This window comes from Phocoena phocoena, chromosome 13 (genome assembly GCF_963924675.1).
Source record: "Phocoena phocoena chromosome 13, mPhoPho1.1, whole genome shotgun sequence".
Lineage (NCBI taxonomy): Eukaryota > Metazoa > Chordata > Mammalia > Artiodactyla > Phocoenidae > Phocoena > Phocoena phocoena.
Genome location: NC_089231.1, coordinates 45,395,146 through 45,409,036, shown reverse-complemented (window position 1 = coordinate 45,409,036; position 13,891 = coordinate 45,395,146).

The following is a 13,891-nucleotide window of genomic DNA, read 5'->3' as shown; positions in this document are numbered from 1 at the left end:
ATACACAATTATAAAAAAACATAAATAATACATTTGTTTCACTGGGACATATTCAGAATCTTATATTACTAGTAATTGGAGAATACACATATGATGCCTTTATAACAAGTAACCAAGCAGTAGGCTGTAAAGTAAATCAAACATTTTCCAATAATTGTAATTTAAAAAGATGCAGTCCTTCCTCATAGTGCAATATAATTAGAAACTAATAACAAAGAAGAAATGATGAAAGTCAATGACCTAAGCTCTGTACTTACAGGTCTTGCTTTGTGCTTATAGGTCTTCAAAATCAAGAGTAATTAGAAACAAGAAAGTAGTAATGAGGGGGGACCTTGAAGATGGCGGAAGAGTAAGACGCAGAGATCACCTTCCTCCCCACAGATACACCAGAAATACATCTACACGTGGAACAACTCCTACAGAACACCTACTGAAGGCTGGCAGAAGACTTCAGACCTCCCAAAAGGCAAGAAACTCCCCACATACCTGGACAACGAATCATCCCAAATTGAGGAGGTGGTCTCTGAGAGCAAGATTTATTATTTTTCCACCTTTACCTCTTTTTGTGAGGGTGTATGTGTATGCTTCTGTGTAAGATTTTCTCTGTATAGCTTTGCTTCCAACATTTGTCCTAAGGTTTATCTGTCCCTTTTTTTTTTCTAAATATTTTTAAATTCAATAACTATATTGTACTTTATTTTATTTTCACTGTATCTTCTTTCTGTCTCTTTTGCTTCTTTCCCTCCCTCCTTCCTTCCTTCCTCCCTCCCTCCCTCCTTTCTTTCCTTCTTTGCTTCTTTCTTTCCTCATACTTCTACTAATTCTCTCTACTTTTTCTCCCTTTTATTCTGAGCCGTGTAGATGAAAGGCTCTTGGTGCTCCAGCCAGGAGTCAGGGCTCTGCCTCTGAGGTAGGAGAGCCAACTTCAGGACACTAGTCAACAAGAGACCTCCCAGATCCACATAATATTAAATAGCGGAAATCTCCCAGAGACCTCTATCTTAACACCAGCACCCAGCTTCACTCAACGACCAGCAAGCCACAGTGCTGGACAACCTATGCCAAACAACTAGCAAAACAGGAACACAACCCCATCCATTAGCAGAGAGGCTGCCTAAAATCATAATAAGGCCACAGACACCCCAAAACACACCACCAGACGTAGACCTGCCCACCAGAAAAACAATATCCAGCCTCATCCACCACAACACAGGCACTAGTCCCCTCCACCAGGAAGCCTACACAACCCACTGAAACAACCTTAGCCACTGGATACAGACATCAAAAACAACGGGAACTACGAACCTGCAGCTGGCAAAAAGGAGACCCCAAACACAGTAAGATAAGCAAAATGAGAAGACAGAAAAACACACAGCAGATGAAGGAGCAAGGTAAAAACCCACGAGACCTAACAAATGAAGAGGAAATAGGCAGTCTACCTGAAAAAGAATTCAGAATAATGATAGTAAGGATGATCCGAAATCTTGGAAATAGAATAGACAAAATGCAAGAAACATTTAACAAGGAACAAGAAGAACTAAAGAGCAAACAAGCAACGATGAACAACACAATAAATGAAATTAAAAGTACTCTAGGTGGGATCAATAGCAGAATAACTGAGGCAGAAGAACGGATAAGTGACCTGGAAGATAAAATAGTGGAAATAACTACTGCAGAGCAGAATAAAGAAAAAAGAATGAAAAGAACTGAGGACACACTCAGGGACCTCTGGGACAACATTAAACGCACCAACATTCGAATTATAGGGGTTCCAGAAGAAGAAGAGAAAAAGAAAGGGACTGAGAAAATATTTGAAGAGATTATAGTTGAAAACTTCCCTAATATGGGAAAGGAAATAGTTAATCAAGTCCAGGAAGCACAGAGAGTCCCATACAGGATAAATACAAGGAAAAATATGCCAAGACACATATTAATCAAACTGTCAAAAATTAAATACAAAGAAAGCATATGAAAAGCAGCAAGGGAAAAACAAGAAATAGCACACAAGGGAATCCCCATAAGGTTAACAGCTGATCTCTCAGCAGAAACCCTACAAGCCAGAAGGGAGTGGCAGGACATACTGAAAGTGATGAAGGAGAAAAACCTGCAACCAAGATTACTCTACCCAGCAAGGATCTCATTCAGATTTGATGGAGAAATTAAAACCTTTACAGACAAGCAAAAGCTGAGAGAGTTCAGCACCACCAAACCAGCTTTACAACAAATGCTAAAGGAACTTCTCTAGACAAGAAACACAAGAGAAGGAAAAGACCTATAATAATGAACCCAAAACAATATAGAAAATGGGAATAGGAACATACATATCGATAATTACCTTAAATGTAAATGGACTAAATGCTCCCACCAAAAGACAAAGATTGGCTGAATGGATACAAAAACAAGACCCATATATATGCTGTCTACAAGAGACCCATTTCAGACCTAGAGACACATACAGACTGAAAGTAAGGGAATGGAAAAAGACATTCCATGCAAATGGAAACCAAAAGAAAGCTGGAGTAGCAATTCTCATATCAGACAAAATAGACTTTAAAATAAAGACTATTAAAAGAGACAAAGAAGGACACTACATACTGATCAAGGGATTGATCCAAGAAGAAGATATAACAATTGTAAATATTTATGCACCCAACATAGGAGCACCTCAATACATAAGGCAAATACTAACAGCCATAAAAGGGGAGATCGACAGTAACACATTCATAGTAGGGGACTTTAACACCCCACTTTCACCCATGGACAGATCATCCAAAATGAAAATAAATAAGGAAACAAAAGCTTTAAATGATACATTAAACAAGATGGACTTAATTGATATTTATAGGACACTCCATCCAAAAACAACAGAATACACATTTTTCTCAAGTGCTCATGGAACATTCTCCAGGATAGATCATATCTTGGGTCACAAATCAAGCCTTGGTAAATTTAAGAAAATTGAAATTGTATCAAGTATCTTTTCTGACCACAACGCCATGAGACTAGATATCAATTACAGGAAAAGATCTGTAAAAAATACAAACACATGGAGGCTAAACAATACACTACTTAATAATGAAGTGATCACTGAGGAAATCAAAAAATACCTAGAAACAAATGACAATGGAGACACAACGACCCAAAACCTATGGGATGCAGCAAAAGCAGTTCTAAGGGGGAAGTTTATAGCAATACAAGCCCACCTTAAGAAGCAGGAAATATCTCGAATAAACAACCTAACCTTGCACCTCAAGCAATTAGAGAAAGAAGAACAAAAAAACCCCAAAGCTAGCAGAAGGAAAGAAATCATAAAAATCAGATCAGAAATAAATGAAAAAGAAATGAAGGAAACGATAGCAAAGGTCAATGAAACGAAAAGCTGGTCCTTTGAGAAGATAAACAAAATAGATAAACCACTAGCCAGACTCATCAAGAAAAAAAAGGAGAAGACTCAAATCAATAGAATTAGAAATGAAAAAGGAGAAGTAACAACTGACACTGCAGAAATAAAAAAAATCATGAGAGATTACTACAAGTAACTCTATGCCAATAAAATGGACAACCTGGAAGAAATGGACAAATTCTTAGAAATGCACAACCTGCCAAGACTGAATCAGGAAGAAAGAGAAAATATGAACAGACCAATCACAAGCACTGAAATTGAAACTGTGATTAAAAATCTTCCAACAAACAAAAGCCCAGGACCAGATGGCTTCACAGGTGAATTCTATCAAACGTTTAGAGAAGAGCTAACACCTATCCTTCTCAAACTCTTCCAAAATATAGCAGAGGAAGGAACACTCCCAAATTCCTTCTACGAGGCCACCATCACCTTGATACCAAAACCAGACAAGGATGTCACAAAGAAAGAAAACTACAGGCCAATATCACTGATGAACATAGATGCAAAAATCCTCAAAAAAATACTAGCAAACAGAATCCAACAGCACATTAAAAGGATCATACACCATGATCAAGTGGGGCTTATTCCAGGAATGCAAGGATTGTTCGATATACGCAAATCTATCAATGTGATAAACCATATTAACAAATTGAAGGAGAAAACCCATATGATCATCTCAATCGATGCACTGAAAGCTTTCGAGAAAATTCAACACCCATTTATGATAAAAACCCTCCAGAAAGTAGGCATAGAGGGAACTTTCCTCAACATAATAAAGGCCATATATGACAAGCCCACAGCAAACATCATCCTCAATGGTGAAAAACTGAAAGCATTTCCACTAAGATCAGGAACAAGCCAAGGTTGCCCACTCTCACCACTCTTATTCAACATAGTTTTGGAAGTTTTAGCCACAGCAATCAGAGAAGAAAAGGAAATAAAAGGAATCCAAATCGGAAAAGAAGAAGTAAAGCTGTCACTGTTTGCAGATGACATGATACTATACATAGAGAATCCTAAAGATGCTACCAGAAAACTACTAGAGCTAATCAATGAATTTGGTAAAGTAGCAGGATACAAAATTAATGCACAGAAATCTCTGGTATTCCTATATTCTAATGATGAAAAATCTGAAAGTGAAATCAAGAAAACACTCCCATTTACCACTGCAACAAAAAGAATAAAATATCTAGGAATAAACCTACCTAAGGAGACAAAAGACCTGTATGCAGAAAATTATAAGACACTGATAAAAGAAATTAAAGATGATACAAATAGATGTAGAGATATACCATGTTCTTGGATGGGAAGAATCAACAATGTGAAAATGACTCTACTACCCAAAGCAATCTACAGACTCAATGCAATCCCTATCAAACTACCACTGGCATTTTTCACAGAACTAGAACAAAAAATTTCGCAATTTGTATGGAAACACAAAAGACCCCGAATAGCCAAAGCAATCTTGAGAACGAAAAAAGGAGCTGGAGGAATCAGGCTCCCTGACTTCAGACTATACTACAAAGCTACAGTAATCAAGACAGTATGGTACTGGCACAAAAACAGAAAGATAGATCAATGGAACAGGATAGAAAGCCCAGAGATAAACCCACGCACATATGGACACCTTATCTTTGATAAAGGAGGTAGGAATGTACAGTGGAGAAAGGACAGCCTCTTCAATAAATGGTGCTGGGAAAACTGGACAGGTACATGTAAAAGTATGAGATTAGATCACTCCCTAACACCATACACAAAAATAAGCTCAAAATGGATTAAAGACCTAAATGTAAGGCCAGAAACTATCAAACTCTTAGAGGAAAACATAGGCAGAACACTCTATGACATAAATCACAGCAAGATCCTTTCTGACCCACCTCCTTGAGTAATGGAAATAAAAACAAAAATAAACAAATGGGACCTAATGAAACTTCAAAGCTTTTGCACAGCAAAGGAAACCATAACCAAGACCAAAAGACAACCCTCAGAATGGGAGAAAATATTTTCAAATGAAGCAACTGACAAAGGATTAATCTGCAAAATTTACAAGCAGCTCATGCAGCTCAATAACAAAAAAACAAACAACCCAATCTAAAAATGGGCAGAAGACCTAAATAGGCATTTCTCCAAAGAAGATATACAGAATGCCAACAAACACATGAAAGAATGCTCAACATCATTAATTATTAGAGAAATGCAAATCAAAACTACAATGAGATATCATCTCACACCAGTCAGAATGGCCATCATCAAAAAATCTAGAAACAATAAATGCTGGAGAGGGTGTGGAGAAAAGGGAACCCTCTTGCACTGCTGGTGGGAATGTGAATTGGTACAGCCACTATGGAGAACAGTATGGAGGTTCCTTAAAAAACTACAAATAGAATTACCATATGACCCAGCAATCCCACTACTGGGCATATACCCTGAGAAAACCAAAATTCAAAAAGAGTCATGTACCAAAATGTTCATTGCACCTCTATTTACAATAGCCCAGAGATGGAAACAACCTAAGTGCCCATCATCGGATGAATGGATAAAGAAGATGTGGCACATATATACAATGGAATATTACTCAGCCTTAAAAAGAAACGAAATTGAGCTATTTGTAATGAGATGGATAGACCTAGAGTCTGTCATACAGAGTGAAGTAAGTCAGAAAGAAAAAGACAAATACCGTATGCTAACACATATATATGGAATTTAAGAAAAAAAAATGTCATGAAGAACGTAGGGGTAAGATAGGAATAAAGACGCAGACCTACTGGAGAACGGACTTGAGGATATGGAGAGGGGGTAGGGTGAGCTTTGACAGGGCGAGAGAGAGTTATGGACATATACACACTAACAAACGTAGTAAGATAGATAGCTAGTGGGAAGCAGCTGCATGGCACAGGGATATTAGCTCGGTGTTTTGTGACAGCCTGGAGGGGTGGGATAGGGAGAGTGGGAGGGAGGGAGACGCAAGAGGGAAGACATATGGGAACATATGTATATGTATAACTGATGCACTTTGTTATAAAGCAGAAACTAACACACCATTGTAAAGCAATTATACCCCAATAAAGATGTTAAAAATAAATGAATAAATAAATAAATAAATAAATAAAGTAGTAATAAATACAGCAGAAATCAATAGAAAACATGAAGAAAATTAAAATTAATAGCTGATTCTTTGAAACGGCCCGAAATTAGAAAAAAATCAGAGACAAAATAAACAGTGGTGGTCTTTTACAAGAAAACAAAAAAATAAAGAAGTCTGAAAGTGATTCTGGTCCTAGTTCCCACTAAAGGGCTGAATTTGCAAGAACAAAATTCTTTCTCCAAAGGATAACTATGAAGTAACTATAGGAAGAAATTAAAGGAGAAAGAGATACAGGGAAGAGAATAAAACTGTTGGGGTGATGGATTGAAAATATGAGGTAACAGTGTTATTCAGGATAATTTTACCAAACTTTTGAAGAAAAGATTATTCAAACGTTGAACCCATCAAAGAATAGGATATTTAATTTTATAAAATGCTATTTTCACCTCAAACTGTTAATATGATGAATCATATTAATGATTTTCTTTTTTTTTAAGAATTTCATATAACTTCTAGAACATTTACATTCATAACACTTACCTACACAATATAACCTAAGAAGGATTATCAGTCCTTAATATTTTTTTATTGTTATTTTATATTGGAGTATAGTTGATTTACAATCTTGTGTTAGTTTCAGGTGTACAGTAAAATGATTCAGTTATACATACACATATATCTATTCTTTTTCAGATTCTTTCCCCATATAGGTTATTACAGACAACTGGGTAATGATTTTCTAATATTAAATTTACTTTGCCTTCTTGGGCTTACTTAAGTTTTTCATGATGTTTTATATTTTGTTTTATGAATTTCAGAGTTAACTTTCCTAAAACATATGGCAGAACAGAAGGCCAAGAATAGTCAAAGGAAAAAAAAAGAAAAGAATAGTCAAGGCACTTAAAGGAGAATAATGATGAGAAAAGATTTTCTCTAGTAAAATAAATTTACCATTACAACAAAAAGAATAGAATACCTAGGAGTAAACCTACCTAAGGAGGCAAAAGTCCTGTACAAAGAAAACTATTGATATAAGAGGCTGATGAACAAAATCAAACACAAACAGATGGAGAGACATACCACGTTCTTGGACTGGAAGAATCAATACTGTGAAACTGACTATACTACCCAAAGCAATCTACAGATTCAATGCAATCTCTATCAAATTACCAATGGCATTTTTCACAAAACTAGAACACAAAATGTTACAATTTGTATGGAAAAACAAAAGACCCCGAATAGCCAAAGTAATCTTGAGAAAGAAAAATGGAGCTGGAGGAATCAGGCTCCCTGACTTCAGACTATACTACAAAGCTACAGTAATCAAGGCAGTATGGTACTGGCACAAAAACAGAAATACAGACCAATGGAACAGGATGGAAAGTCCAGAGATTAAACCTACACACCTATGGTCATCTAATCTATGACAAAGGAGGCAAGAATATACAATGGAGTAAAGACAGCCTCTTCAATAAGTGATACTGGGAAAACTGGACAGCTACATGTAAAAGAATGAAATTAGAACACTCCCTGACACCATACACAAAAAAAAACTAAAAGTAGATTAAAAACCTGAATCTAAGGTCAAACGCTATAAAACTCTTAAAGGAAAACATAGGCAGAACATTCTTTAATATAAATTGCAACATGACCATTTTTGACCCACCTCCTACAGTGATGAAAATAAAAACAAAAATTAACAAATGGGACCTAATGAAACTTCAAAGCTTTTTCACAGCAATGGAAACCATAAATAAGATGAAAAGACAGCCCTCAGAATGGGAGAAAATATTTGCAAATGAAGCAACTGACAAAAGATTAATCTCTAAAATATACAAACAGCACATGCAGCTCAATATCACAAAAAACAAACAACCCAATCCAAAAATAGGTGGGAGACCTAAATAGACATTTCTCCAAAGAAGACATACAGATGGCCAACAAACACATGAAAAGATGCTCAACATCACTAACTACTAGAGAAATGCAAATGAAAACTACAATGAGGTATCACCTCACACCCATCAGAATGGCCATCATTAAAAAATCTACAAACAATAAATGCTGGAGAGGGTGTGGAGAAAAGGGAACACTCTTGCACTGCTGGTGGGAATATGAATTGGTACAGTCACTATGGAGAACAGTATGGAGGTGCTCCTTAAAAAACTAAAAATAGAACTACCATATGACCCAGCAATCCCACTACTGGGCATATACCCTGAGAAAACCATAATTCAAAAAGACACATGCACCCCAATGTTCATTGCAGCACTATTTACAATAGCCAGGTCATGGAAGCAACCTAAATGCCCATCGACAGATGAATGGATAAAGAAGATGTGGTACATATATACAATGGAATATTACTCAGCCATAAAAAGGAGTGAAATTGGGTCATTTGTAGAGACGTGGATAGACCTAGAGACTGTCATACAGAGTGAAGCAAGTCAGAAAGAGAAATACAAATGTCGTATATTAAGGCATATATGTAGAATCTAGAAAAATGTTACAGATGAACTGGTTTGCAAGGCAGAAATAGAGACACAGATATAGAGAACAAATGTATGGACACCAAGGGGGGAAAGTTGTGGTGGAATGAACTGGGAGATTGGGATTGACATATATACACCACTGATACTATGTATAAAATAGATAACTAATGAGAACCTACTATATAACTCAGGGAACTCTACTCAGTGCTCTGTGGTGACCTAAATGGGAAGAAAATCCAAAAAAGAGGGGATATATGTATACATATAGCTGATTCACTTTGCTATAGAGTCTAGACTAATACAACATTGTAAAGCAGCTATACTCCAACAAAAGTTAATTTAAAAAGTTATTACACTGCACTATGAATCAAGACAGCATAGCACTTGCACAAAGTTACTAATGACACTGGAGACTAGAAAACAGGTTTATATATGGAAAATGATGACATCAGAGTTCTTTTGGAAAAGTACATCTTATTTAATTAATTTGATTGGGAAAAGTGTTAAGTAAAATTAAACTTAATTTTTTTTATATTTTAAAATAAATTTCTAATGTATCATAGAAAAAGTGAAATACAGGGTTTTAGAAATTTAGGAAAGATTTACGAAGAACCTATTATTTTAAGATAGGTACAAGTTTCTTTAAATACATTAAGAAAATGCATTTAAGAAAATGCTGATGAATTGAATTTGATTAAAAATGAGACAAAAATGTATCAAAAGGCACTTGTAAGAGAGTAAAATACAAGTCACAGAGAAGGAGAAAAGTTTTGCAAAGTCAATTGTCATGTTATATTTCTAGGCTGGCTTGTTGGTAGATGGGTATCTTGCATTGTTCTTGTTCCTACATTGTTTTATAATACAAACAAAATATTTAAGGCATGCCAAAATTGCTTCATTTTCATATTTTAGACATCTTTGATGATAACTGATTAGTATTTTCCACTAATATAAATATTGTTATTTCTCTGGATTTTCAGTAAGATATATTTCCATGATTCCAATCTGGGAAGTTTCACAAACATCGGAGAATCCTACCATCTTCTATGCAAATAATACCTCATGTTTGAACTACTTAGCTATGATCACATATAGTTTTTTAAATAAATACTAACAGTCTAAAAAGAGCATGATTTTAAATTAATATCAATAATAATATTTTAGGATGTTCAGCTCAAAATCCATTTGTCATCCATTCATTCCTTGATAAAAAAAAAGAAAAGTGCAGAAAAAATCCCTCACATATATAGTCAACTAATACTTGACAAAGGAGTCAAGGACACTCAATAGGAAGAGGACAGTCTCTTCAATAAATGGTGTTGAGAAAACTAGATAACTACATACAGAGAAATGAAATTAGACTGCTATCTTATAGCACTCATAAAAATTAACTTGAATTAAAGACAAACATAAAAGACTTGAACATTTATATACATATAAAATGGAATATTATTCAGCCATGAGAAAGAAGGAAATCCTGCCATTTGCAACAACATGGATAAATCTTGAGGTTCATTATTCATATTATGCTAAGTGAAATAAGTCAGTCAGAGAAAGATAAATATTGTATGAATTCTAAACCAGCCAAACTCATAAAAACAAAGAGTAAAATGGTGGTTACCAGGGTGTTGAGAGTTTAGTTAAGCTAGTCCCTGTGTTGCTTCCTTGGCATTCATTTTCCTTGGCCAAGAGGACTGCAAGGGCCTTAAACCGACATTCACCCCTCATGCAAGCACATGCCCTACATAACAGCCCACAGAATCACAAGTAAATATAAGTTCCTGATTGATTTTCCCAACAGTCCTTGTAATAAACAGTCTTCCTCACTCTCAGGGCCTTCCTCTTATGTGCCCTTGAGATAAGTCTCCCATGGAGTTTATCAAAACCCTCAGTTCCCTTGTGATCTTTTGTTGAACTGAAGTTCACCACTCGACATCCCTGGGCTTTACTTAACAAGTGTTAATTTAATAAAGTCACAACCAGGGGTTGGGGTAGGGGGGAAATGAAGGAGATGTTGGTCAAAGGGTATAAACTTCCAGTTATAAGATGAATAAGTTCTGGAAATCTAATGTACAGCATGGTGGCTATAGTTAACTGAATTATATAGTTGAAATTTGCTAAGAGAGTAAACAAATATTCTCATCACAAAAAATAAGTGTAATCATGTGAGGTGGTGGAAGTGTTAGCTAATGCTACAGTGGCAGTCATTTCATAATATATACGTGTATCAAATCATCATGTTGTAAACCTTAAATTTACATAGTGTTATATGTCCGTTATACCTCTATAAAGCTGGGACAAATAAATAAAATAAAACATCTACAAATATATATTCATACAACATATAAATATATGCTACAAAACTCTCATAGATTGCCTAAATGTATGCAATCTATTTTCTCTTTACATATATTTTCATTATCCATTGCTTTTTATTTTTTTAAAACTTGTATACAGGGCTTCCCTGGTGGCACAGTGGTTGAGAGTCCGCCTGCCAATGCAGGGGACATGGGTTCGTGACCCGGTCCGGGAAGATCCCACATGCCGTGGAGCGGCTGGGCCCGTGAGCCATGGCCACTGAGCCTGCACGCCCAGAGCCTGTGCTCCACAACGGGAGAGGCCACAACAGTGAGAGGCCCGCGTACAGCAAAAAAAAACCCCAAAAAACAAACAAACAAACAAAAACTTGTATACAATTTCTTCTAGCCTTGTGTTTATTCTTATTTATCTGACGCATTTTTGTCTTTTGTATTTTAGGACTCTAAATTAGGTCAGGGCATGTCTATTTTCACATAGTATCATATCAGTACATAGAAGTTTTTATTAAAAAGAAAGAAATTTTTGGAAATTATTTTTTGTTAAAATATAATTTATTTTAGAAAAATTGGTTCTATGTCTGGAGTCAAATATACTTTTCTGACCCTTATTTGTTGTGGTATGAAATGTCTTTTACCTTCAAGGTCTTCACATTTTAAATGGGATTATATTCTCCCCTATTGAATTCTTGAAAAGGATCTAGTGAAATATGCCAAGTACAAACTGATGATCACCGAATAAACCATTTTGGGAGGCAATAATATGGACAAACATATTTTTACTTCTTATGGATACATGTGGTGGGTGTTTTCTTATGCTTTAATACTAGCTCATTCTTTTATTTAAATGAATATTTCAAAGGAAGATAGCAAAATTAGTAAGACAATTTTAGTGACAAGTGTTTGTCAAACAAACTCAGATTTTTCTGGATTTGCTGGGCCGATCAAGCTCAGATTGACAAATTTGTTAAACCCTTTGACAGTGGAAGGCAGTGTTTGATAATATTGCATAGATATACTTCAGAATTTGAGTCTAGACATAGAGTATGTGATTTTGTCTTCTTAGGTAGAGTTTTTAACGTATTTTGTGCATGTTTGTTCAGCAAGAATGATAGCTCAGTGAGTCAGCAGAATGCCATGCTGAGATTATATGCTGAGATTATACAGTAGAAAGTCACAGACCTAGTGTGGTTGTTCTTCATTGTAAGTGTCAATGTTTAGTGTGCTTTGGGGGAATATCAAGGCTATGCAATTACAGCCACAGGACACATCACCAAAAAATTCAAACTGCTCTAAACAGTGGGATCATTTGAGTTATAAAAGGAAGTGATATCAAAAAGACCATGGACATACTACCTCATTTAGGACACTTTTTCACAAGATGAATATCAAGATAAGGAGTAATATCTATCCGCAGAAGAGAATACGTATCCTAAAATATGTATTTTTCACGTTTAGACAATTTTTCATCATGCATTAAAGGGAAAATACTTGTATGCAATTAATAGGGGAAATAAAAATAAGTAATTAATAAAAGGGATATAATTAAGTACACTTTTTTAAGGCAGTTTCACCACATTGATTCTAATGCTGTGATGACAAAAGATTGTGAAACAGCACTATGCAATGCTGATAAGTGTTACGACATGAGTGTTTTCATTCATCTCTGACAGAAGTGAAATATTAGAAACTTTATAAATACTCATTACCTAAATTGTATCTATTTCAAAATTAATTTGAAATTCAAAAATGATTAATTCCTTAAGATGCTGATACAATATTAATAAAGAAAAAAAAAAAAGAAAATGACCTAAATGTCTACATGTGAGGGAAAGGTTATGCCAAATATTTGCATATATGATTTAATATTATGCATCAATCTAAAGGTCTTCATATTATCTAGAAAATGGTAGGAACAATACTAGTCTTACCTCATAATCTTAACCATACAATATATCCACAAAATATCAGGGAATAAATGAAAAATAGTAAAACAAAATCAAAAGCTGCTACTGTATATAGAATATGAGCAATATTCAATTTCTTCTTACACTTATTGATTCTCTAAGTTTACTACAATAAAGAAAGCTTTATAGTATAAACATTATTATATTATTATATTATTATATATATTATATATATATTATTTTATTATATATATTATATTATTTATTATATATATATTATATATATTATATATATAAATTACATATACATATTATTATATATTTTATTATTATATAATATATATTATATACATATAATATATATATATTATATATATTATTATATATAACATTAAATTATGGAGCCCAGGCTCAAAGCCAGGAATAATTCTTTATTCCTCTTTTCTTAAAACCTCATACATAACCCAGTAGTAAACAATACAGTCTCTATTTTAAAATAGAGACTCTAACAAAACTACTATCTTCTAGTAGTTAGAGTTGCCTCTAACAAAACTACTATCTTCACCTCCACTGCCATTTTGTAATCCAATACACATTTCTGTCAAGGCAGGGTTCACCTTAGTTTCCCTGTTTTGAGTTTGTTCACATTTTTATCTTTTCTCTATGAAGAACCCAGAGCCGTCTGATAA